The sequence below is a fragment of the Protopterus annectens genome, chromosome 10.part0, assembly GCF_019279795.1.
Source record: "Protopterus annectens isolate FY-2018-M chromosome 10.part0, PAN1.0, whole genome shotgun sequence".
Classification (NCBI taxonomy): domain Eukaryota; kingdom Metazoa; phylum Chordata; order Ceratodontiformes; family Protopteridae; genus Protopterus; species Protopterus annectens.
In genome coordinates this window covers 722051429-722078920 of record NC_056744.1, presented here as the reverse complement: position 1 = coordinate 722078920, position 27492 = coordinate 722051429, and the positions used below count along the sequence as shown (strand labels likewise).

General features: G+C 43.5%; 1 protein-coding gene across 1 annotated transcript in view; it reads left to right on the top strand.

The window, feature by feature from the left end:
• The window catches only part of DOCK7 (dedicator of cytokinesis 7), a 3076229-nt gene that overhangs the window by 1638058 nt on the left and 1410679 nt on the right, over positions 1–27492 (top strand). The gene's annotated exons all lie outside the window — the stretch shown is intronic.

The following is a 27492-nucleotide window of genomic DNA, read 5'->3' as shown; positions in this document are numbered from 1 at the left end:
CTAGATCTCGCCAAGGCTTTCAACACCATCCCCCACTCTGGAATTATAGATAAGCTCACTAAACTAGGTATAAATCCCTATGTCACTAGATGGGTTGCAAACTGGCTCATGGACAGAACCCACACTGTGAAAGTAGCAGATTCTAAATCCGACTTCAGACCAGTGACAAGTGGAGTACCACAGGGTTCAGTCCTGGGTCCTCTCCTGTTTGGTATCTACTTCTCTGAAGTGCAGGCTAACACAGAAGGTCTTTGGCTAACAAAGTTTGCAGATGACTGCAAACTAGGAGCCATAATTGAAACTCCTAACGATGTGGACAAACTACAAAAGGGCCTCACTGAGACAGATACCTGGTGTCAAAGCCATGGCCTGAAGCTCAATGCCAAAAAGTGTATTGTCATCCCCTTTGGTAAAAACTCTGTACCCATGATCTACCACATAGCTGGTAGTCTACTTAATGCCGAAAATGTGATGAGACCTTGGGACACAGGTGGACAGTAGTCTCTCCTTTGATAATCACATCGCCACAGTGGTCAGGAAATCCTTCTACATGGCTCATCTTATCACAAAAGGATTCTCATCCAGAAAAAAAGAGGTCATTGTTCCCCTCTACTCATCACTCATTAGACCCATTATAGAGTACAACGCCCCTTTTGGTATGTACCTCACAAGACATCAACAACTGGAAAGACCACAGAAATACCTCACAAAGAGGATTACTGGCCTCAAACAGATGCCCTACGCAGACCGTCTCAAAAAATTACAGCTTTACTCCATCGCATATCGCCTACTCAGGGGCAATCTCTGCCTAGCATACAAAGCTATATCAAACCCAGAACTGTTGGACATGCTCCACTTAAAGAAATCCCAATCCCTCTGAGCTACACGCTCTAGGGACCTAAATCTTGTCACCACAATAAACAGAACATGCTGGAGGGATAGATTCCTGTCCCAGAGACTTCCCATACTCTGGAACAGACTACCTATATCAAACAGAGCTCCTCATTAGCACTCTTCAAGAAAAATCTTGATGATTGGATGGGAAATGGGAAATTCACCCCAGGAATAATTTCTGTGGCTTTGCTCGACAGGGGCACAGGAAAATAATTTTCTTGGGTGGCGAAAGCTAGGGTACATTTTTTGGCTAGGCTTATGTAGGCCCTAGGGCCAATAGCCTAGTACCTACCTATGAACCTAAGTGTATATGTCAGCTACTTGGGCAGGGACACGAAGCACTGGTTGGACAGAGATAGGGTTGAAGGACTTAGCTTGGAACCCTGGCTAAGGACTCAACTCTGTAGCTGTGTCAGTGGAGAGTCTTATTGGGGATCTGGAGAAAGAGGGAGAAACCAGCTCTGGACTGACTGCAGTCTCTGTGTGCTCTTAAGGGAAGTTGCACTTAATGTAGAGAGCTGCATCTGGAAGTACTGTGTGTGTACCTGTTATCCTGTCAGTGAACGTTCCCCACAGATACCAGTGGTGAGAATTGAGGCTCTTTGATTACTGATCCAGTGGTGATTCGTCACAAGCTGGTTCAGAGTTCTGAACATTCGACGAAAGCACATTCATTGTTTTTTTCCTTTTGACCAAATCAATGACTCCCCCTTAAACATATGCTGTAAATGCATTCATTCTTTATTGACATAGTGTTAAAGTTTCAAGTCGTAAAATACATGGAAAAACTAGCATGGGGGTTGGAGAATAAGCAGATAGCTGAAAAAAGTGAGACAACTAGGCAAACACTCACTATGCACAAGTGCCTTCTCTCATATATGAACTTGAAACTTAGATCCAGTTGGATGAATTGGTCAGAGCTGCATGAAATGGAGGTACAGATTTGAGGACTCGTACCTAGATTTACAGAATGACACTCTCACGTACCCCTCTGTGCTGTTCTGCAGGACCATCATAAATGCTATTAATAAATATTCAAAGGTTCATAATCAGTTAATTGGAATTACTTTGCTTAAATAAGTAAGTACAACACTGCAACCCAATTAACTCTGACATCAAGGACCCCCGCTGTTTGTTAGATTATCTTCTGCACTCATCATAATTTGGCACTTTTTTAAGGACAGCCACATGCCTATGTAGGCCATGATGTAATTGTCACATAAGTGTGCATGTACACAGAACCATGCAAGACTGTTATCCAGTTGCACAGTTTGAATCTTGAGTCTTGCCATCACTGGTAAAGTACTATATTTCATGTTCCACTATATGTTCTGGTCAGAATTTCAGTATGATAGAATAGACTGGTTGAAGTTTCAACCAGCCACCAAAAAACACCACCCACACCCCTTGATTATTTATGCTAATGCCACAGTCTCACAACTTTGGAGAAAAATGAACAGCCCAAAAAGTGAATCATTGCCTTTGCACAAATAGAAACTATGCTAGTGGTGATTTTCTGTGGTGAGTAGCGATTGATGGATTGAAAACTAGGGAAGTATACTCAGTGAGTTGAAACCTTGTCAAACTTACTTTTAAGAGTGAGGAAGCCATAGAAATCAGCACAGTAAGGGCCCTAGTAGCCATCAGATTGACAGCCAAGACCCACACTGACTTTGTCCTGGGAAGAGCACAATGCTGACAAATGTCACAAGTGTTAGTGGCTGCAGAGGTGAAATAGGTAGAAGTTTTTGGCCTATTTGTCAATTAAAGCATGGCACCATTAATATTTGTTCATTCGGAGATTAATGAGAAGGGAAGAACCTCCTCAAAGTCTAGGCCCAAATTGGAGGAATGCCACAAGTACAGGCACTCAGAGCAGGTTAAGCACTAACTGCCCTAGGGGTAAGTCCTATGTTCTTTGAGCCCCACCCGCAGATTCCAGAACACTCTCAGTTCACTTTGTCTTCAAAACCATCTACAACTTCAGTGGAGAATGAGGAGGTTAAGGAAAGTACATCTTCAACTTCAGTAGAGGATGAGGGGATTAAGAAAGGTGCATGTCATCTTCTATGCATGGGTGTATCCCAAAGTTCATTTCCCACCTAGACTCCTGGCTGATTGACTCAAACTCATGGTCAGCAATCCTGATCACAGGAAGTGGTCCCTTGAGTAATGTGTTCATGTACCAGTGATAACTTGGGAATTTGGAATGTCTTCTTGAGAGTAGGCCCTCAGGCCCAGTTGGTTTAGCAGGTCGTATTCAATGAAGATTTTATTTGGGTCATCCTCCACTATGGCTTACATCTGAGGATCTAGACATGAATGAGATGTTTGATGTGCCATAGAAGCTTCAGTCATGGAGTAGGATTACATTTTGAGAGAGTCTGAAGCTCATGTCAAGTCCAGCACAGAATTCTCCCCAGCATATTTTACTTCTGTCTTGTACACAAGCACTAGTGTCTGGCCCCTGATGCCCAAGTGCTATTGGCTACTCGTTCATTTTTGCACAGTTTTGCTGGTGATCATACTCCAGTAAGTGTGGTATGTCTGCACACTCCAGCTACTGTGATTACTCTGAGAATCTTGAGGTCACTTTGTGTAAACTGGATAAGGATAATGAGGCCATCCCTCAGTCTGACTTTCCACCAGGTTGATTCCTTCATTGGAGAGGCCTTACAAGTTTTTGGGGAACTGCTTGGACTAATCTGAACTCCCCCATCCCATCCTCCCAGAAGTGCCTGGTAGCGCTTCAGGGGAAGAAGCCTTGGGAACCCTGGATTATACTTCTCCTGGTGGCAGTCTTCTAGAATACCATCAAAACAGACTAGCGGCACCCTGGCTTTACACTTTTCACCCCCAATAAAATAGATGACCTTTGCAGGGCTCCATATGAATAGCTAGAGCAACTTACTAAGTATCTTTGAGTCTTTTATGGTCTCTTTGGATTAACATTGATTATAAGGACCACAGCAAGTTGTTTGCCACTCAGCAAGAAGTGTAGAGCATTGGACAGGTGTGGCAGACAAAGGTCCTCTGTTTGACACTCATTGTTGAGACCCCAGCTGTTCATATCACCTATTTCCAGTTCCAGCCCACTTAGCAAGGAATTTTGTGGATTACCTTGTAACCTCTTAAAGTCTGGGCTCAAAGAGAATCTTCACAAGTCCATGTGCATTGTATACAGTATGATATCAGATTTCCCAGAGCAGTTTTAGGCTGCTGATGCTTTATCTAGAACTGCAGACTTAAGCATGTGCCTGCTTAGGATGAGTTACTTATAGTTGGTTGTTTGAAGGAGGAATTCAGGAACAGGACCCTGAATGCCCATTTTTTATGAGGGATACTTTTTGGTCAGTCTACCCAGCCTACGGTTGATGATTTTTTTTTAAAGAGGAAATACGCTGACAGCTGTTAAGAGTTTGTTTAATACCGTCTTCCTCTTCCTGCTGCTACTACTACTTCTGGACCTGGCGATCTACAAAAGAGAAAGAAGTCCCTTGGCACCAGAACAAACTTTTAAGTATCATATTGTCTTGTCCTGTTTTTCATCCTATCCAAGTTGCTGGCTACCCATCCACAGTTATGTGAGAGTGCAAAGGGGAGGCGGGGGGACAAATTTTCTAAGTTAACTCCAGTTTAGATAACATTCACAAGGGACCAGTGGGTTTTAGACACGGTCACTGTTTTCCACATAGTTGTGCTTACTGGTAAACCGTTGGCATGTCGGTCCTTGTCTTTGGAACTTTTGGGACCAAACTGTATTGTTCAGTTGGAGCGTATAGGCTGTCCCTGCTTCAGAGGATAAACAGAGGGTTTACTTTCACCTCCTGCTGGTTCCAAAGGGCTGGGACAATTTGTGTTCCATTTTGGATCTCATGCAGCCATGGGAGGGGTGGGGCTAATGGTGCTCCAGTCCTGGAAGCAGTGGAGCTGTTTGATGAATTTGTTTTACTTTTGATATGCTGTAACACCGAATTTCTAAGCTGATCTCAACAATTCTGCAGTCATATCAAGGAAAGGGTCAAAACAGAAATGCATCTCTGGAACAGCACAATGCTATTCAGTAGTGTTCGAATACGTTTGGTTTCTCACAGGCATCTCCTACCTGTTCTCATTCATTTCCTTTCATCTAGTTTCTGTTTTTTCACAAAAGCCTGTTAACGTGCATGGATGCCTACTCTTGAATGTATGTGATATGTCTCCGTAGGATTTCCAGAGACTACAGATGAAGCTAAGAATTGATCTGTATCTTACAACTGAAGAAGGGCTGCTTGCTGTAATGCCCTGCCAAATTGCCAGCATAAGGTGAGTATATTTATCACTAACAGAAAGCAGTAAAAGTAATACTGCAGCTGCTATCCTTTCTGCAACTTACTGCTTCTGTCTCTCTGTTTTTTTTTGTTTTTTTTTTCTCCCATCCTGGTGCCATACAGTTTCTGATGATTCTTCCAGCTTGCACACACACTCAACTCCTTAGGTCTCCTGATTGCCTCTTTCAGGTGCACTTGGTGTAACTCCTTGCCTGGAGGATCACTCCAAGCACACCTTCTCAGGGAGCAGACCTTGATGTTAACTCTTACTTACTCTGCCTGATGGAGTGGCTAGTACAGTGAATTCAAGAGTCATTGTTGCTGCACACAGACCCCCCCCCCCCCCGGCCCCACCATAATCTCAGTGAATAAACTTTGAAGCTCCTAGCCTAAACCAGAGGTCACACAGATGTCAGACCCCCCCCCCCCCCCCGACAGGAGAACTAGCCATTGACCATTTCATCCTATTCAAATCCATTTTTGACTTCAGGTTATCAGTGACAGATGAATGCCCTGCCTCCTTGTCATTGGACAATCCCTGAAAATGAAAAGCCAAGCAGTCAAAGGCTTTCCATATGTTCTTCTGTCTGTGCCATTTTGTTCTGTTAGTCCTGTCAAGAAGCTTCCAAGCACTATACCTGGAGTGGCCAGAGTACTCCAGTTATTACAATTCTGGTTATTACAATTCTGGGGTGACCGTAAGCTATGGTTTGTCTTTTCTGATGTCATCCCAGAGTATTATTTTTGTCAGTGAGGAGCTGGACACTGTGTTACCAATTGCTATTTCCCCCTGAAGAGGACCTATAAGGTCATGAACTTGGCAGCCTGTGTAGAAATGCAGTGGAAAGTCCAAGCTCAGTGCCTCCTATGCATTTTGAGCTGGATGGCCTTCCAGATTTTTCACAGTGCCCCTTACATGTCTGAGAATGCAGTGTTGCATTGATTTGTGACATGTCAGTGGTTACAGAGCCATTAAGCACTTCAAACCTTTTCTTGTCAGATCATGTTGCTGGGCCCTGACATGGTAGACAGTGCCAACAGTCTTTAAGTAGGCCTGTCATTCCTGTTGCCAGAACTGTAGCAAGCTTTTACAACATATGCTTTGCTGGTGGGGTAGAGGTCTCACTTCAGCTTGTCCATGTTGTAGTAGACGTTGACCTTCTTGCATGGTAAAGCTGCTCAGCATTTAACTATAGATATAAACAGTCTTCCTGGCCTAAATACTTCGAAGTTGAAAGCTGCATCTAGACTCCTATGAATGTGGTGCAGCAGCAAATGTGCCACATAGTGCTTAAACAGGGGCACGTAGCAGTAGGGCATAGACAAAGGGCTCTAATTGGCTCAACATTTACCATTGCAGATAAGGTGGATGAGTTGAGGCACTCCCTGAGCTGATTTTGCAGCCCTTTCTTGGCATTACATATTCTTCAGGAGCCAGACCTGGCCCAGTCTCTCAGACATGAGTCACCAAACAACTTTAGAGAATGCAGTGCTTTCTCTTTTCTGCTCAGTGCAGCAGGGCAAGTGAAAGCTCATAGTGCGCACATTCTGTATTCCATTGCAGGGGACATTCCTGTACACCTTCCCAAGTACTAATATTAAGTCCATGTCTAATTACAAAAGTTTAGGCAGAAAAGACTAGCATTAACTCTCACCACATCATGGTGGCCAAGGAGGTTGTGGTTTCAGGCTAAGTTCCAGGCAGTACAAGAAACTGTCTCTCTTCTAACTGAGGGGGGGGACCCATATGGTTGATATGACAACCATCTCTACTGCAGACCCTTTCTACTAAATTGTTCTGGTTGAAGTGTTGGAAGTAATTGAGAGTGGCAGGAAAATTTCCATTAGGTAGACTCACTGTAAGAAGTGGGAGACATTCTCTTTGGTTCTGTACCCAGTACTGCCCCAGTTAGTTTTCTGGCCTTCTTGACTTGTTGAGTGAAAGGGAGAATGAGAATGGGTTTTACATGAAACAGGAAGAGTTTAGAAAAGACTAATCAAAGTTGACAGTTGCATGTAATTTTCAAGTAAATTGCCATCTACATTAATTTCAGCATGAGACAATTTGTGACATTTTAGTAGATGCTGCAGTCTTTAGGAGAACATCATGAGCAGGTCACATATACAGATGGGCATATGAACAAATTTAGGATGTTTGCACCTTCTTCATGGATTGTGCGTGCGACAGTGGAGTTAGTATATTTGACTACCCATTTGTTTTAGTTGTGTGTTTATTTTGTTGGAGATTCCAGTTTTGTGCATTTATTTGCATATATAATATGTATTCCTCATTGTTTAGTTATGAATCTGTCATTGCCTCTCTTACAGACATCCAGCAGGGCCAATTGATCTTCACTTCACAACTTCACCAAACATTATTGTTTCAACAGTAACTCTTAGTCGGGCCTTCTTTAGTACATCAGCAATTCAGAACTCAGCTTTCTGATCTTTTGCCTTTTAACTGCTTTCCACTTTTCCCCCTGCCCCAGTAACTTATTTGTAAGAAAGCAACTGTAACAAATGGGAAAATTCAGTTGTGCAGATTTAATAAATAACCTACAAACATCAAATGCATTATAGATGCTAAAACAGAGCAGCATACTAAGGGTCTGCAAAAATACTTCTGGAACAGAAAAAATAATCATAATGTAAGTGTATATGAGTCTTGGGGATCCGGTAAACCCTGAAAGAAGCTTTGGAATCAGTCTCACTTGTCTGAGAATGTAGTTCACTCCACAGAAGATACAGGCAGGATGAAGAGTATGCATACATTCACAATGCTTTGGAGAAAGGGAGGCATTCCATTGCATATCCTGAGGTTGACTTTCAGTTCATTAAGCCACCACCTGGTGTTAAGTTAGTGAGGGTATGGAAGTGTGCCCTCACAGAACAAAGTATTGTGGGTACCCATGGTGATGCAGATAGCACACCCCATGTGTGGGGCTCAGTTAGGTCATACAGACTCAGTTGTTGAGATGCCTGTGAGAGCTTTAACAACCCATACAACTACCTATATTATGGCCTTTCACTCCCTTACTATATGACTGCAATTCTAATGAATGAACAGGGTTTCATGGGTGAGGCTTGATGTTCAGCAGGCATGGAGGCAACAAATATCTACAAGGGGGGGGGGAGTAAAATCCATGTAAGGCACTGTCAGAGTACATTCTGCTAAACAAGCAACAACCTCAGCATCATCCTTTAGTACAAGATATTTTGGAATCTGCCACTTGGGACTACTGTCCCCACATTTGTGAAGCACTTACATAGATGGAAACATAGTCCATGGTAGGACAGTTTTTTTTTTGTTATCAGATTGCTTTGTAAAGAATCCTGTAAAATTTCACCTCCCTGGAGTAATCTAGTGGTGCCTGGGATTCTACCCAGATGTCTTGGTATGCTGATGTTCTTCGTGTTTCACTGTTGCAGTCATTACATTTGGGTAATCTGCTGGCGGGGTGCCCTCAGTTGGCCTGAATATCAAAGTCTTGGGTCCTGCGTCAGTTGCTGTCTCCTCTTCCATGACATCAGATAGTCAGGGGTATAAAACATGCAGCCGACACCATTTTATTCAGTCTTTCTTGCCGCGAGGTGCCCGAAGCAGAAGCAGTTCGCAAGTGCCGGTTGGCCAACTCCTGAAATTTTTGCATTTGAGTTTCAGAACCGAAGTCTTCAATTAAAGCTAAGTATCCCGTTGGGGAAACTTTTTCTTACTCCTTAACGATGTCAGTAAGAGTTAATAATTGCATTACTTGTGGGAAGCAAATACCTCATAAGGATTTTCATTTGTACTGTATTCCGTACCTAGGCCCAGATCATAATGTGCCTTGCCATCAGTTTTGTGCTAGATTTAACCAACGCACTGTTAAGCATTGGTATTTTTTTGCTTCAAAATATTTTGGATCCAGATTTAATTACCATGAAATGTCGTCTGATAGCAATCCGACTACCGGAGTACACAAAAAACGCAAAGAAAAAGACAGAGAGAGACTGTTGAGGTCCAAAACCGACAAAGCATCTCCTAAGCCAGTTGCCGGTTCGCCGGTACTCAGTGAGGTGCTTTCACAGCCCCTGATAATTGCTACTTTTGAGTCGAAGGCCTCTACCGAGACCCATGCAGAGTCCGGTAGGCCGCGAGATTCTCAGAGTATTGAACCCGCGGATGTCTCTCTCTCGGATGGGTCCGGAGCTGCTGAGCAGGCACCGGCTTCTGAGGGTGTTTTCAGGCCTCAACATTTTTATATAAAACTGATGCCAGCTTCAAAAACAAAATCAACTTCTAAGTCTAAAAAACTGATGCATGAGCCACGTGCTCAGGCCCCTATGCCTAAAAAACAGATGATCAAAATGGCTGAGGACTTAATTACATTGATCAGGGGTTCCCAACTCCCCCCCCCCCCTGCTAAGAGGCCTAGGCAAGACACTCATTATGAATCTTCAGATCAGGTTTTTCTTTCTTCTGATTGCTCTTCTGATCAGGAATTTTCTCTACCACACTATGAGGATTCAGATGCAGAAGAATCCATTCCATCTGCATCTCCTCCTGAGGATTATTCTTTTGGAGAAACCTTGCATACTTTAAGGGAACATTTTCATTGGGAGAGTCAGGATTTCTCTGAATCAAAAAAGAGGCTTAGGGATTTCCTTCGTCTTCCTCAGCATAGGCCTTTGGCTATACCTCCTGTATTGGACATTGTTGATGATGTGTTTTCAGAATCCAGCATGACTCCTGATTCCCTACCTCCGGCTCCTAGTAAGCCAGACAGATATTACAGGGTTCCTGACTCCCACAAATTTCTATTCAAAAATCCTGCTGCTGATCCCGAAACTATCTCACATGGTCCCAAAGGTGTAAAGGCCTCTACAGCTAAAAATCCTACCCCCTCTGATAGAGATTCCAGGGCGCTGGATAGATGGGGAAAGAAGGCTTATACGTCTGCAACCTTGGCAGTTAGGGCCTTAAACTGCCAGTTTCATGTGCTTAATATCAACAGCATGTTATGGGTCTATTGAAACAGAAAATTATGTTGATTTTTGATTGTGTGGAAAATAAAGAATTACAGGAATTGTTGCATGCAACAGAACAGGTTGGAAAGCATACTTTGCAATGTGGTTTTGATTCCTTGGAAGCCTCTTGCAGGGCCACAGTTACTGGATCTTGGATTAGAAGGCATGCCTGGCTCAAGGAGCAAAATCTGCCTGATCATGTTAAAGCTAAATTGTTGGATGCACCTTTGCAGCATGATACTCTCATTTGGTAATAAGGGAGAAGAGGTTTTAAAGAAAATGGAAGACAAAGCTAAATCTATGCAAACTGTAAAAGATTTCTTACAAGTGCAGCCACCCAGATTCAGTAGGCACTGGCCTACTAAAAATTGGTCCTTTCTTGTGTCCAACAGAGCCTCTCAAGGCAAATCCAGGCGCTTGAAAGGCTCTAGATACCAGTCACAGAGTTCTTACAGATCAAAGCAATGGGGTGCCTTTACCTCCAAATCTGGAGGAAACAAAGCACAACCTTACAGTAAGCAGTCTCAATGACTTCCCTCTACCATCACCAAGCACTTATCTTTTGGCAGACCCCTTGGGGGGGAAATTAGCACTTCATGCTCAAAATTGGCAGTTAATTACCCAGGACAAGTGGGTATTAAACATAGTATCCCAGGGGTACAGATTTCATTTCCATACTTTGCCAATTCCAGACAGTTGGCCAGATCTCCCACAAAGTCAGTGGGTAGAGGCTCAGAAACAAGTTACGTCCCTCATGGATTTGGGGCTATTCAACCAGTACCAGAACAGGAAAAAGGACAAGGTTTTTATTCAAGACTGTTCCTGGAACCCAGAAAAGACAATGCCTGGCCTCTAGTACTGGACGTATCAGTTTTGAACACCTTCATGTACATTCCAAAATTCAAAATGCTGACTTTACAACGGCTACTGCCCATGCTGGGCAAGAACGCTTGGCTAGTGACTCTAGACTTAAAAGAGGCATACCTGCATATCCCAATAAGGGAATCATGCAGAAGATACCTCTGCTTCAAGGCAGGTTTTATTCATTACCAATTCTCTGCACTGCCCTTTGGCTTATCTACTGCGCCCAGGGTCTTTACAAAGTGCCTGGCACCAGTAATTGCATTTTGCAGACAAAGAAGCATACAAATCTATCCTTACGTGGACGACTGTCTCATTCAAGCAGAAAACAAGGACATTCTTCTTCAACATCTGGCATTTGTAAAAAGGCTTCTAACATGCCTAGGGTACACAATAAATGAAAACAAATCACAACTGGTACCCTCTCAAAAAATTACATTCCTGGGTGCAAGCTTGAATACAACTGCCCAGATGGCTTACCTTACGCCAGACAAACAAAGGCAACTGACTATATACTTCAAACAGATGGCAACAAAAACGCAGTTATCTGCAAGACAAATTCTGCAGGCTTTGGGGTTCATGGCATCCTGCATTCTACTAATGCCATATGCAAGACTGCATATGAGGAAACTTCAGTGGTATGTAAAAAGTTTATGGAGTCAACATCGTCACAGTCTGGAAACAATGATTCCTTTCATTCCCTGCCTACAACAGGAGTTTCTTTGGTGGGCAGAGACATGTCACCAAAACAAGGGACGGTCATTCACTCTACCCCCTGCCACCCAAACCCTAACTACAGATGCATCAGACTATGCTTGGGGGGCCCACCTGGCGGGGAGATGCATTCAGGGCATATGGAACCCAAAGCAAATGCATCTGCATATCAACCAGAAAGAGATGCTAGCTGTTCAGAATGCCCTGACAGCCTTCAAGGACTTACTTCATCCAGGACAACTACTGATAAAGACGGACAACACCACAGTTATGTGGTACATAAACAAGCAAGGGGGTACACATTCCCACCCCCTTTGCAGACTAGCCATGGCATTGTGGGACACAGCCTTGACTTACCAAGTACATCTTCAAGCTCAATTCCTGCCAGGAAAACAAAATACTTTGGCAGATGACCTAAGCAGAAATCTTATGGACCCTCACAAGTGGAAACTGGATCTGCAAGTCTTCAGCATGGTAACACAGAAATGGGTGAGCCCAGACATAGATCTATTTGCCTCTCCCCAAAATGATCAACTGGACAAATTCTGCACAAGGACTTATCACAGACAAGCATGGAAAGTGGATGCCCTATCCTTCAGTTGGAAAAACCTATCAGTCTACGCCTTTCCTCCTGTGCCCCTTCTCCCCAAGGTCTTACTAAAGGTCAGACAGGAAAAAACAAAAATGATCCTAATTGCTCCGGACTGGCCTCGCCAGTACTGGTACCCATTTCTAAAGAATATGTCTCATCTCCCTCCCTGGTACTTGCCTCAAATACCTCATCTACTGTCTCAGCAGAACAATCAAATTCTGCACACTCAGCTCCAAACTCTGAACCTGGCAGCATGGCTGATGATGTCATTATTCAAACAACACCTCTCAGTAAATCTGTGATGGATGTCATTTTGAAAGCCAGAAGGCCTAGTACTAGAAAGTCTTATGCTGATAAATGGAAGAGATTCTGTGCTTGGAACCAAGCACAATGAACGGACACAGCAATACCAAATATTCCTCAGATTTTACAGTACTTGACTGAGATGCTTGACAAGGGCCTATCTTTTTCTTTAATAAAAATCCATGCATCTGCCATCTCGGCTCATTACAACATGGATCCTCCCATCTTTTCTCATCCTCTGCTAAAACAGTATCTTAGAGGGGCCAAAAATTTAAGGCCTCCCAGATGATCACCAACTCCTGCATGGGACCTCAATTTAGTGCTGGAAAAACTCACCCTGCCTCCTTTTGAACCAGCAGCTACTGCGGATATAAAGTTTTTATATTGGAAAACAGCTTTCCTTTTCTCAATCACTTCAGCAAGAAGAGTTTCAGAACTACAGGCCCTCATGGCTGTGGAGCCCTTTTTTACATTTTACCCGGGCAGGGTGTCCCTCAGGACCAGTCCTTCCTTTATTGCCTAAGGTGGTATCCAGTGTAGCTCTTAACCAAACTATTCACCTGCCAACATTTTACCCAAGTCCGCACAACAAGGGGGAGCGGATTCTGCATTCATTGGACATACACAGACAACTAAGATTCTACTTAAACAGGACCAAATCTCTAAGAAAGTCTGAGCAATTACTGGTGGCATTTGCTGCAGGATCAGAGGGGAAGGCTATATCAAAGCAGACTATTTCTAAGTGGATAAGCCACTGCATTCGTTTTTGCTACTTGTATAATGGTAAACCGGTGCCCAAGGGAATCAGGTCACATTCCACCAGGGCTGCCTCTACCTCAGCAGCCTTTCTCAGAGGAGTTCCAACCAAAGACATTCTAGAAGCTGCTACTATAAGCTCTGTTCATACTTTTACAAAGCATTATCATTTGCCTTTCTTTAAGTCCAGGGCAGGCTTTGCCACTGCAGATGTCCTTCAAGGATGCATCTGCAGTCCTAACACTCGTTGTCCTGCCTCTACAGAGCTTCGTCGGCAGTTCCAAGTCTCAGTCAAGCCTGGGGCTGATGTCGGCTGATGTCGCGTCATAAGCCCTGTTGTGGGTACTTAAGGCCAGCCGGCAAGCATTTTCCTCGCCTTTTTTCCCGTGTTAATTGCCGAAGCAGTGGGTGCCGATCAGAGAAGGTCGGGGTCAGATCCAAGATTACCTAAGACCGATTTCTACTACCACAAAAGCTGAGTACTAGGAGTACCCTCAAAGGGACTCCAGAAAAAATGTCAGAATTTTGTGTATACAAGGCCTATGGACCCAAGACCAGCTGAATCTACACATAAATAAAAAGGAGATGCTGGCAGTGAAATATCACGATCAGGCATTCAGACCACTCCTTCAACAGGGTCATCTGCTGATAGGACGGACGTACCACAGTCATATGTCATGTCAACACACATCAACACACAGGGATTATCCTCTATGCCGGATGGCAATGGACCTGTGGATGTGTGGAATGTGGCAACATTCAACTTCAGGCCCAGATTTGTACCAGGAAAAGAAAAAATTCTAGACACCTTAAGCAGCACTACACCGGATGCTCACGAATGGATGCTGCATCCAGATATTTTTCAATTTTCAAAGAGAAATAGGGGGATGGGGAGATTAGACCTGTTGCCTCCCACCCACACCAACCAATTGAAAAGATCACAAATTCAGGCATACCACCCTTTGAGGGACTCACTGAATCCTTCTTCAGCTCTGACAGCATGGCATTCCACCTCTTCCAAACATGTACAAAGACTTACTGAAGATCAAGAGGATGAAGACCAAAGTAATTCTGAATCAATAAAGGGTAATTCTGCAATTGGTACCACTACTGAGGCACATGTCTCGGACACATACCACATATCATCTACCTCTATCCCATGTCCTACTAACACAGGACAACTACAAGATCCTACATCTAAACTTGAAAACACTGACTAGAGCTGCTTACAACAGCTGCTGGAATATTGCACAAACAAAAAGACCTTTAAGGATAATAGCCTGGAAGGGAGATTTGAGACTGAGGACAGAGACCTTCAGCCAAGAGTGGAAAGATACCTCATGGAGGAGTGCAGCAAGGGGAGAAAAGTCTCTTTGCTTTTGGGTGCAAGCAAGCTGGGATATTTCCATAATGGCAATCCATAATGCTCCATTTCCTCCCATTAAGATTCGCATCAACAATTTCAGCATACAACTCTGCAGCATCTGTCTTCTCTGTCCCTTACTCAGGCATGGAACTGAGAGGTCAAACCTCCAAAGGAGCCTCCAAAAAAGGCACCAAAACCATGGGACCTCCAATGAAAAGTATGGAAAACAACCACTTTACCCATTTTTGACAGCAGCCACACTTTTGAGTTACTGGAAAACTGCTGGAAAACTAGCAACAACTGCTTAATCACTTTGTATCTAAGTTACAGGCAGTCACAGCAATTAATGGCAGTCATACCCTTCCTTATCTACAGGCGGACCTGCCTTATCAACCCTCCATTTATGCCAAGTCTGACTGAGAAATATCATTTATCAATGCCAACATTTAGGCCAGGTCTACCCAACCCACAGACCTTGAGAACAGGGAAAACCTGCTACACAGATTGCACGGACAGACACATACCGCTACTATCTGGTGCTTTTGAGCACCAGCAGAAAACGTTTGGTTTGTGGCAGAACCAACATCAAAACAAGGACTGCATAATTTCAATGTACACAAGGAAAAAATGGATGAAAATTGCGACAGTTTATAAACTTTTCATGGAAAATTCAACTCTGATAACTCTTTTCATGGCTCCCACAAAATGATAATATCAGACCTCCGGCTTTCTCCTACAGCCACCACTACAGCTTTCCAGAACAGGCTGCAAAGGCTCACTTCCACCCCATACATTTGCCTCCTACAATCTTCCTTCTCCTAGATCGAGCAGGTTTTGCAACTGCTGTTTGCAAGTTTTTTTTCTTAACTACCCCGCACCATCTTGCCTCCTCCCCAGTTTGGCTATCTTAGTCTACGCATGTGGGGCTGCAGGTCATCCTTGAGGACATAGTACAGCATGTGCCCAGATAAGGACATATGTCCGATGGTACTCATCCATAAATGTAGATGTCCGATGGGTATGAATCTGTACTCCTGGTACCACCCATCTTTTTCTCTGGACACCCATAATTTGTTGTAGTGTTTATATATATATATATATATATATATATATATATATATTTTTATATATTGTTTTCTGCAGGGCCTTATAGCCGCTCCTAATGCTATTTAGTTCCATCCTTCCATCCATAGCTTTGGGATTCTACCCAAATGTAATGACTGCAACAGTGAAACATGAAGAACATAGTACAGTTATGTACACTTACCATAAATGTAGATGTTCGAGTGTATTCACTGTTGCAGTCAGGGTTACCCACCTGACATCCCTCTTTTTTTCTAGAACTTCTCTTTCCTTCACTATATTCTAAAGCCTTTGTGGTGTATTTGCTTTTAGATGAAGGTAAAGTTTATATTGCTAAAAGTGCATTTACATATATATTGCTGTTTATATATATTTTTGCTCCCCATTTGGGGGCACCTGACATCTGGGGCAAGAAAAACTGAATAAAACGGCGTCTGCTGCATGTTTTATACACCTGATGACCTGACGTTATGGAAGAGGAGACAGCAACCGACGCAGGACCCAAGACTTTGATGTTCAGGCCGACTGAGGGCAACCTGCCAGCAGATTACCCAAATGTAATGACTGCAACAGTGAATAAACTCAAACATCTACATTTATGGTAAGTGTACACAACTGTACTTTGCAGCAAGTCACCTTAAGAAAGTAGATTTCTGTAAGGTGCTTACAATCACTGCAGATCTTCAAGGGAAAGCAGCAAAAACTCTACTCCTATAACCCCTTTTGTGAATTGTACATAGGTGCTGTTTTGTCTTGTAACATTACAGCTGTTTTTCAGCTTATTTTTATAACATTGTTAACAGCAGTGCCGAAAGAAGAAAAAGTAGCAATTGCCTGTCACTGGCACTGTCCTCTGGGACAGCCTATTTCAAGGAATCAAAGACAGCGATGAATATGCTTTTGTATGGGAGTGTGTTTGTTTCTTAAAGCATCATCATCAAAGGTGTGTGACATTGGTCTTTACAAGGAACAGAGCATTAGTAAAACAATCTACCTGTGTCATGGGAGAACTACCAAATGTTATGATTTCACTGTTACAGTGATCTCTTCTAAACGATTTGCTGTAGTGAGTACAGACTCTTTGTATTTTGCAGTTTCAGTAGTGACTTGCCATTAGTGAACTGTAACTACATTTCTGAGAAGAGCAGCCATAAAAACTAGGTGCCAGGGATTGCTAAGGAGAGCACTGTTTGCCTTCTAGCAAATTTTCTGTCTAGTACTATGCTTCTATAGTACTTGGGGAATAAAAAGTAGGAATTAAAGAAAAATTATGCCTCTTGCAGCATTACTAGGTCTGTCCCTATAACATAAGTAAATTGGTAACTTAATCATGCATTAATATGAGGGCCATAATTATGTAACTCTGTCTTGAATTCTCCATACTTGGATAAAAGTGTACAAACCAGTACAAGTTTAAGTCAAGCAAATATTCAGTATTCTCATTACCCCCACTGTCAGTCATGATGGATTACGTGATATTTACTACCATTTTCAGAAGCCAACTGCATTATTTAATAAATTAATGCGATCACTAAGCACTTTTAAATGTATTGATTATCAGAAATGGGGGTAAGGGGTGTATGAGCTATCTGTCTGATGATGTAATTTTCATTCATTTCTTAACTGATGGGTTTGGATCAGAGATTCAGTACCGACTCAGAAGCTTCTTCCAGAGCGTAGGATTCCAGAACTCTCAACCTCCACTATTTATCAATAATGCGCCACCAACCTAACTTACCTCAAATCTTGCTTCCCGCCATTGCAAACAGACATGGATTGCAAACTCTTGAGTTTTGTAGTGCACATTTTTGTAACTTTTTCCTTGTGGTTTACATGAGTTTTGATAGTTTATATATTTTAACTGTTTCGTTCCTCCCTCCTGTGTTATCCTGATAGCTTCTCCTTATTTCAGTCCTTTTTTAGCTATTTTTTTTCCAACTTTCTTTTTGTACTCTGAGTACTCTTACCTACCATAGTTGGTAGTATTTCTCCCCTTTTTTCTTTCTTACCCTAGATATATATATATATATATATATATATCTGTGTTTGTGTGTGTCTATATATATATATATATATATATATATATGTTATTGTTAGTTGTTTGTCTGTGCTTAGTAGTTTGTCTTTTCCCTTTTCAAGGTGTCGGAAAAAAATTGGGTTTTAAAAAGTGTGTTTCCTGTTAATATCTCAAATTCTAGTGCCCACAGGGAATCTGTTTACTGTTTGGGCCCTGCACACTTAGACAATGACTGTGATATCTGCACTGGCTTCAACTTTCTGGCCCTTATCAATCACAAGAACATGTTAATTCTGAGAGGTCTTCTTCTTTCAAAGTCATTGTCTTTGGTTGCTGGGGCTCAAACCCTTAAGCCTGAGAAACCAAAAGGCGACCCTCAATCTAAGGACAGGGAGACTTGTAAAAGGTCTCCTGACCACACTTCAGCTTCGACTTCTGCTCCTTGCACAGAGACACAAAGCAAGGTCTTAAAAAAAGATGGGTCCATCATTACCGGATCTGACTCTCCGGACTGCAAGATCTCCTCGAATCCATACTCCTCCATTGCTGCCAGAGCGCATTTCTTCTAGGCTCCCCTTTCCATTTTGTGAGGAGCCACTCGAAGGCATTCTAGACTCCCTTCTACTACCTTGACTCTTCGGTTCTCCAGGAGAATTTCTGAAGCAGATGTGGACAGGATGATGAGGAAGTTCCTTGGGATGCAAATACAGATGGGAGTCCTCTCAGCTCCAAGCCCCTCTGGACTAGAGAGTGATCTCAAACCACTTCACCTTTGATTTCTCCTTCGATCCATCCTTCTGTTTCGGAGCTGTCAGATCCGAAATCCTTGGGGGTGTCTTTTCGGATACAAAGATCATTGTTTCTTCGATTCTGATGATGCCTCTGAGTCGACTGGCACCTAGCATCTCAGAGCTGGAAGATTCTTGGAGCCGAAGCATTGGCACTTGAGTGGACTCCAAAGTTTTTGGAGCCATCTCTTCCCCACGGAACTTTGGCATTAGATAGCTCTGATCCGACTCCCTTCTCAGGTGGAGTGCTGACAGGGCTGCAGGGGCTGACAATCTGAAAGAGTTCAGTTTTGCATCTTTTGACTTCTGTGTCTCCTAGGTGCTCCTCATTCGAGGTTGTGGAGAGGGTCTTATGCCTAGAGAACAGACATCCTTACCTCCTTCAGATCAGACATCTTTACCTCATACTGTTGTGTCCTAAGCCTTGATCATCCCTTCCAGTGGGGCAGACAACTCTATCAAGCCTTCAGCCAGCCCATTAGGGTACTATTGTCTCCGATACTTCACCAGAGCATCCCACTGAGGAAGTCCCTTTTAAGACAGTGTGGAAAAGTAGGCACTTAGATTCTCCATGGGAATCTCTCACTGAGGACAGTGATTTTGATGAGGGGGAGTGCCCCCCCCCCAGATCATCACCTGAAAATGTCTCCTTTGGGCACATTATGGATCTCCTTAAACAAAGATAGTTTGTTTACCTATACCCCCTCCCATGCGGAATCTGGGTTTCTTGAGGCTTTCAGGTCTGGCCCATCTATTTCCTGGGTGACTCCCTGGCTGAAGAGCTTGTAGACCTGGTTTCTCAGCAGACGTGGAAGGAACCGGATGTGATTGAGCCAGTGCCTAAAAGACCCGATAAGATTATTGCCCCTCCTAAAGACAGTGCACATTGGAGTAAGGGGGTACCTCTTGATGCACCAAGGTTGTTGCATAGGCCGCAAGAAAGGAACTAGTGGAACAGAATTCCTCTGTTCATCCCCCTAGCAATTAGTTTAGGATGCTGGGCAGGTTTGGGAAGTGTGTCTATGATTTAGCGACCTTTGTTCTTAGGTCTCTGAAATATTTGGCACACTTTAAAAGACTACAGAGAGCATTGATCAAGGAGCTTACCAAATCTCTTTCAGGTTCCATGTCCTCAGAGGAGGAGAATAGAATTTCCCTGAAGCCGGCCACCCTCCAATCTATATCTAATTCGTCCATGAGGTTAATCTTACACTCTGTGGAAGGTACCTCATAGATGGTGGGTTCAGGCATATCTATTGGAAGACGTGCCTGGATGTGCTTGTGTGACTTTGCAGAACCATTTAAGCTGTCTTTGGCAGTGCACCTTTTGACAGATCTTCACTTTTTGGCCCTAAAGAAAAAAAGACAAACTTTCCAGTTGTGAACAAAAGGGAAAGACCCAGACTGCTGTGGGTGTATGTTTTTCTTCCCCTCAAAAGTAATACTCTAGGAACCAACAAGTTGGCAAAAAGCTGTGGTTTAAGAAGTTCCAGGATCCTTTCCAGGAATCACATGGAGATAGTTTCCCCAGGAGCAGAGGGGGAAACTCTAATGGAAGATGCTGTCCTTGCAGCAGAGGGGTCTACACAACCAGGGATCTAGAGATTCTTTCTCAGATTGGTTCTGTCAGCGTTCCTGAAGGGAGTCCTAACTGTCCCTCTCTGGAGGCAGTCGGGGGTCATCTATCCTTGCACCAGAGAACCTGGCTAAATATCACAAAAATTCCATGGGTGCAAAGGATTATATCCAGAGGTTATATTATTTCATTTTCCCAAATCCCCCAATGTTCCACCTATTCAGAGGGAAGCAGCTTCTCTGGAAATAAAAATGCTGCTAGAAAAAAGTAATCCAAGAGATCTCCCCAGACCAGAGAGAATCAGGAACTTATTCAAAAGTCTTCTTGGTGTCAAAAAAAGACAGGCAACTTGAGTCCAGTTCTGTATCTGAGCAAATTAAATTAGTTCATTCAGTATACAAAGTTTTGGATGGTCACGGTTCAGTCCATTCTGCCCTTTCTGCTGAAGGACAATTGGATGTGCTTGATAGATCTTCAGGATGCATACTATCACATCAAAATGATTAGGCTTTCCAGGAGATACCTACTCTTCTGACTGGGGTCCAGTTATTATCAGTTCAGAACGTTGCCCTTTGGTCTCACCACATTCCACAGGGCGTTCACCAAATGCATGGCAGTTGCAGCATCTCACTTGAGACTGCTGGGATTCCAGGTGTTTCTATATCTAGACAATTGGCTCTTGACTGCTTCAGCCAGGTATCAACTGATTCAAGCAAGGGACTGCTTACTCCAGAGGTGCTTCTGTCTGGGAATATCTGCCAGTTACAGTAAATCTTAGCTCACGCCACCATTGAGTCTAGAGTTCATCGGTGCTTGTTTGAATACAGTCAGTCAGATAGCTTCTTTCCTTTGGTCTGGAATAGACACCCTACAATCCCAAGTCAAGAAAATGTTTCAAAATGGATCCCTTCTGTCTCGACTGATACTTCAGGCTTTGGGTTCCATGGCAGCAGCAATCACCCTTGTCCCACTGGCCAACTTCCATATGAGAATCCTTCAGTGGACTCTGTCAGCTCAGTAGTCAGTTCTCCAAAATCCATTATCCATGCCAGTTAAGAACACTCAAACGTGCAAGAGATACTTTCTATGGTGGATTCATTCAAATCAGCTTCACCAGGGCCAGCCTTTTGTTCTTCCTCTTCCGAAGCCCACAGTGATCACGGAGACCTCCCAGCTCAGGTGGGGGGGCACTACTTGGGAAGGACAGTCCAATGTACGTGGCCCCTTGAAGAGGCCAAGATGCATATCAGTGCCTTGAAGATGAAAGCTGTACTCCTAGCATTGCCGACCTTTTAAGACACTCCCATCCAGGACAATTGCGATACAGATGGACAATATGTCAGTAGGTGTGGTACATCAACAAACAAGGGAGGACCAGAAGCTACCCTGTTTGTTGAGAAGCTATGAAAATTTGGCAATGGGCGATCTCTTCCAGTCGCTTTTTAATAGCAACACACATCTTGGGGAAATCCAGTGTGATTGCAGACAAGCTAAGCAGATCAGTTCTGATGCCCCACTAGTGGTCTCTCAATGTCAATGTGGTAGAGAATTTTCCATTAGTGGGGGCCACCCATGCTGCAATTGTTTTCACTTGTCCCCCAACAACATATGCAGTGGGTTCTTTGCCCTGATCCCCTCCCCTTCCCAGGGGTGTTACTGAGAGATGCTCTACTTCATGTTTGAACCCTCCAGTCTCCTTTCTCTTTCCACCCTTGCCAGTATTTCCGAAGTTACTTCAGAAAGCGGTCTGGTTGAAGAGTTCAGTCATCCTCATTTCCTCCCTTTTGGCCTTGTCAGATTTGGTTTCCACTCATCTGGCATCATCTTCTACATCCAGCATGAATTCTGGATCCAGCTCTGGACCTCCTTTCTCACTCAACAGGCATAACTTATCCGGACATATCAGGCCTCAAGCTAACCTCATAGTTTCTCCAGTTCCACTGATCACTAGACAGCCCAGACTGTCCTCCCCATCCATCACATTCTGTTATCTTCCTGTAAGGCTTCTACTAGAAAGATTTAAAAATAGTAAATGGAAAAGATTTGTTGTTTGTGTCCTAAACAAAATCTTAGACCCCTTTTCAGCACCGATCCCAACTGTCTATGACTTTTTAGCTACGAGTTTCAGTAAACGGGCTAGTTTCTCAACTATTGAAGTTCAATTGGCAGCCATTCTTAACTTTAAACTGGGTGTAAGTAACTGTTTCTTAGCTTCCTCTAAACTTTGCAAAGCTTCCCTTGGGGAACTTTTTTATACAGGCCCCCATTAAAAGACCCTACTCCACCTTGGGATTTAAATATTATGCTTCAGCCCTTAACTCAGCATCCCTTTGAACCTTCAGCCAAAGCTGACCTTAAATTTTTTTGGCTTGAAATATAATTTTTCTAGTGTCTTATTACGTAGGCCAGAAGAGTTTTTGAACTCCAGGATCTGTCTTCAAAACCCTGTTATGTAATTTTTCACAAGGCCGGGGTATCTTTACGAACTAATCCATCTTTTTTTGCCTAACGTAGATTCTGAGTCAAATATTAACCAGGTCATTAATCTATTTTAATAATTTTTTTCCAAACTTGTCAAACAAAAGAGAGTACATGTTACGTCTGTTGGATGTACATATATACAACTTCATTTCTACCTTCATAGAACCAAAGATAATCTGATTAATTGTTTGTTTCCTTTTCTTCTACCAGACTAAACAACCCAATATCTAAATTTACATTGGCCAAATGATTAACTGATTGTATTACCTTTGTCTATGGAAAATTCTGTTTCTCTTTATCAACACTTCTAGAGCCCACTCCACTAGGTCTGTGGCAGTTTCTTCAGCTTTTTGGTCTAGAGCATCCTTGGATGACATTTGTGCAGCCACAGCATGGGCTAGTCCACATTTATTGCTCATTACAAACTGGATCTGATCTGTAGGAACAGAGCAACGTTTGGCTCAGCAGTGTTTCGAAATATCTTTCCTTAGAGCCCTCCTGAGGTTGTGGTAGCTGGGGACTCTGTCCACTCAGTTGATGAATGAATTAAAATGATAACATCAGATTAAAAAGTTATTATATACTCACCATAACATTCTATCTGTGTTGTCCACTTTCATTCTTTATCAACTCCCCACCCACCTACTCCCGCCTTTTATTTTCTTCTGGAGAGATCGAAGAGTATTTTAGGAACTTCTGTTCCTTGTTTGAGCTCCAGCTTCCCTTTTTATGTTCTGCTACTGTTCTACTGTATCAAGAGGCAGCAAACTCCATCTGAGGTCTGTTAGGTTGATGGGGCATTATGGGTAAAGGGAAGAGCTCGAGAGTTCTAGGATTCTGCGCTCTGGAAGAAGTGGCCGAGCCAGATCCATGTCTCATATCCGAACCCATCAGTTGAGAAAGAATGAAAATTGACAACACAGATGGAATGTTATGGTGAGTACATAACTTTTCGTAGCTCAGTGTCCTTCATTGTCAGTTCTCCATAGCAACAAAAATATACAAGACAGGTACTCTTTGGGGAATGTGTATGTTTGTTTTACAATGGGTAGACTTTATGGTCTGCAGAAGGCATTGCTGTTTTCCCATTGGGATTAGCAGGGTTCCAGCTACTTGGTGTTCGGAGGCCTGGCAAGAGAAAGTGCTTTGGATTTCTACATAGGAAAGTGCTAGTTTTGGCTCCATAAGTGGACTCCCCAGTGGCACGCCTGGTAAATATATTTGAGTAATTGCACGTTCTGGCACTCTCTCTAAACTTGGGAGAAGTACTTTCTTGTTCTGACTCAGAGAATGAGTTTTATCCAGGCAGAACTAGACTGTGACAGTCTTTCCTGCTCAGGAAGAGGATCTAGGAAGAGTTATAGCTTTGGCAGCCTAGGTGAAGATGCAGTAAAGAGTCAATACACAGACCCCTTTGTACCTCTTGATTCTCATCGTCAACACAGTCCTCATCGTACTGTTCAAAAGCTTGAAAATGCTGATGTTCATCGTGTTTCACTGTTGCAGTCCTTACGAAATGGGTTATCCGGCTCCCGGTAGCCCACAGTCGGCCAGAATACCAAACTCCTTGGTATATGAAGTTGACTGCCTTCGGTTTAGGCCTGACACAAAGGAAGGCAGCCAACGTCGTTTCCTCAGTCTTTCTTGCAGCGGAGTCCGAAGCAGAAGCATTTTGCACAAGTGCCGGTCGGCCGAGTACCTTCTTTTTGTATTTCAACTGCTTAGTTGAAGATATCCTCAGATAAGTACCCCATTGGGGACCCTCATTTCTTGCTTTAATGAATGTCAGAGAATGTTAATAACTGTCTTGCCTGTGGAAAACAGATTCCGCACCATGATTTTCACTCCTATTGTATTACTTGTTTGGGCCTTGAGCACAACGTCCCTAATTGTGTTCTCTGTGCTTCTTTCAACCCGCGTACCATACGCTGTAGAGCTAGGATCTTGTTCAAGCGTTTCGGAGTTTGGCCTAAGTTCGTCAGTATGGCGTCTTCTGGTCTCCTGACTTCAGATGTTCCTTAGAAGTGCAAGGATAAGGACCACGACAGGCTTAGGGTCAAATTAGCCGACAACGTCCCTGTTAATTTGGTTTTCGGCCCAGCGGTAGTCAGTGAGGTGCTTTCTTTGCCTCTGCATTCAGTGGATGTTCAGCAGCAGGTGTCTGCGGAGACCTTTTCTGAGTCCTCCATACCGCAGGCTTCCACTTCATCTTCTGACCCTCTGCCAGTCACCGCCTCTGATGCATACAGAGCCGCTAAGCAGGCGCCAGCTTCTGAGGCCTTTTTTCTCTGCCTGGAGACCAGATCCAGACTGACGACCTTGATTCAGACTTCTGCGGTGGCTAGGCCTCCTGAGTCCCTCCAGCTTTCTAGCAGGCCTTCCAGCCGAAAATCTACTCCAAAGTGGGCGCCGGCCTCCCCTCAAATGCCTCAGTCTCAGATGATTAAAATGGCTAGTGATCTCTTGACCTTTATCAGGGGCTCTCAGCCACCTCTTTCTAAGAGGGCTAGGGAATTGTCCCCAGAAGTTTTGTCTGCCTCAGACTCTGAGATTTCCAGCAACTCTGCTGATGAAGAGGGAAACTCTCAACTTTTTTTTGGTTTTGAGGATTCTGATGCAGAAGACTCAATCCCCTTCTGCCTCCCCTCCAGAAGATTTTTCTTTTGGAGATACTCTGAATACTTTTAGGGAGCATTTCAAATGGGAACGTCAGGACTACCCTCAGTCTAAGAAACGGATTAGGGAATTCTTGGATTTGCCACAGTGTGTAAGCCTTTGGCTATCCCTCCGGTTTTGGAAGTTGTTGATGATGTTTTCATGGAGAATTCTTTGACTTCTAATTCTGTTCCTCTTGCACCCAGAAAGTCTAACAGATATTATAGAGCTCCTGATTCTCATCAGTTCCTTTTCAGGAATCCTACTGCTGATCCAGAGATTATTTCTCATGGCCCTAAGGGTTGCTAAAAATCCTGCTCCTTCTGACAAGGAATATAGGGCCTTGGATAGATGGGGTAAAAAGGTTTATACTTCTTCCACCCTGGCTATTAGGTCTGTTAATTGTCTTCTTCATATGCTTAAGTATCAGCAGCATACTTTGGAGGCCATTAAGGCTTAAATTGCTGGTGTTCCTTCTTTGATGGAGAGTAAGGACATGCAAGATTTATTGCATTCTGCCACTCTTGTCACTAAACATTCTCTGCATTGTGGTTTCAACACTTTTGAGGCTTCTTGCAGGGCAGCAGCCACTGGTTCTGTCATTAGAAGACATGCTTGGCTCAGGGAGCAGACCCTTTCTGAACCTGTCAAATCTAAATTATTGGATGTGCCTTTGCACAAGGATAGTCTTTTTGGTAGCAAAGCAGAAGAGGTGTTGAAAAAGTTGGGGGATAAGGCCAAATCTATGCAAACTGTTAAGGACTTTCTGCAAGTTCAGCCTCCATACCCTTCAAAGAATTGGACTTTTCCTGACCCTAATAAACAGGGTCGCACTAGGCCTAGGGGTTACAGGTCTTCTAGGGGACAGACTTCCATCCCCTCAAAAGGCTAAGCACTGGTAGGCTTCCTCTTCAAAATCGAGGAGTTCTAAGCAAACTTCTCAAAGCAAGCATTCCCAATGACTCCGGTCTTCCCCTGCGTGCCTCTGCAGGCCCAGGGTTTCCTTTGTGGGGAAGGTTAGCCATTTTTGCAGATGTCTGGTTCACTATCACAGACGACAAATGGGTGCTCAAAATAGTATCCCAAGGCTACAAGTTCTCCTTTCACACCTTCCCTGTCCACCAAAAATACCCAGATATCCCCCCAAATTAAAGGGCAGAAGCAGTAAAACAAGTTTCTTCTTTGCTAAACGTGAGAGCAATAGAGCCAGTTCCTGCACTACAGATAGGCCAGGGTTTCTACTCAAGACTTTTCCTGGTTCCCAAAAAAAGGGGGCACCTGGCGTCTATTCTGGATTTGTCCATTCTAAACACTTTTCTGGTGATTACCAAATTCAAAATGCTCACTCTTCAGCAGTTGCTGCCAATGCTGACCAAGGATTCCTGGTTGGTGATTTTGGATCTCAAAGAAGTCTACCTGCACATCCCAGTACGGGAAAGCTGCAGGCAGTTCCTTCGCTTCAGGGCGGGGAACAGGCACTTCCAATTCTCTGCACTGCCCTTTGGCTTATCTACTGCTCCCAGAGTTTTTACAAAATGCCTGGCTCCAGTCATTGCTTTTGGCAGGCAAAGAAACATTCAAATTTACCCTTACGTGGACGATTGTCTTATTCAGGCAAACTCTCCAGTGCAATTTCTAAAGGATTTGGACTTCGTAAAGAACCATCTGATATTGTTAATCCTCATTCATTCCTTATGCCTGGATTACCGGTTCTGACCTCGGAACCGAGCCGGCCATCTTCCAAGCTCGCAACAGCCACAAACCCTCGAGTTAAACTCTTACCCACAATTCCCCTCTCCCTGTTACCTCAGTTTTCGTTTGCCACATCGCCATTCAGTCGTGTCAAGCCACTTCTCTTGAGCTAAGTAAAACTTTCTTTGATAATACCTAATCGTATTACAGCTTTTCTCAGTTGAAATCTTGTTAAATAGTTATCTCTTACCCTATCGCATCTAGCGACTCTTTTGTTTTTTTCTAGTCCTTCTTTCCGTGAGGTAACTCCTTTACCATAGTTAGTAAAACCTTTCTTTGCTTTACCTTCGGGTATTTCTCATACCATTGTTGGTACCTTCTTCCTTTCTTTCTTTTT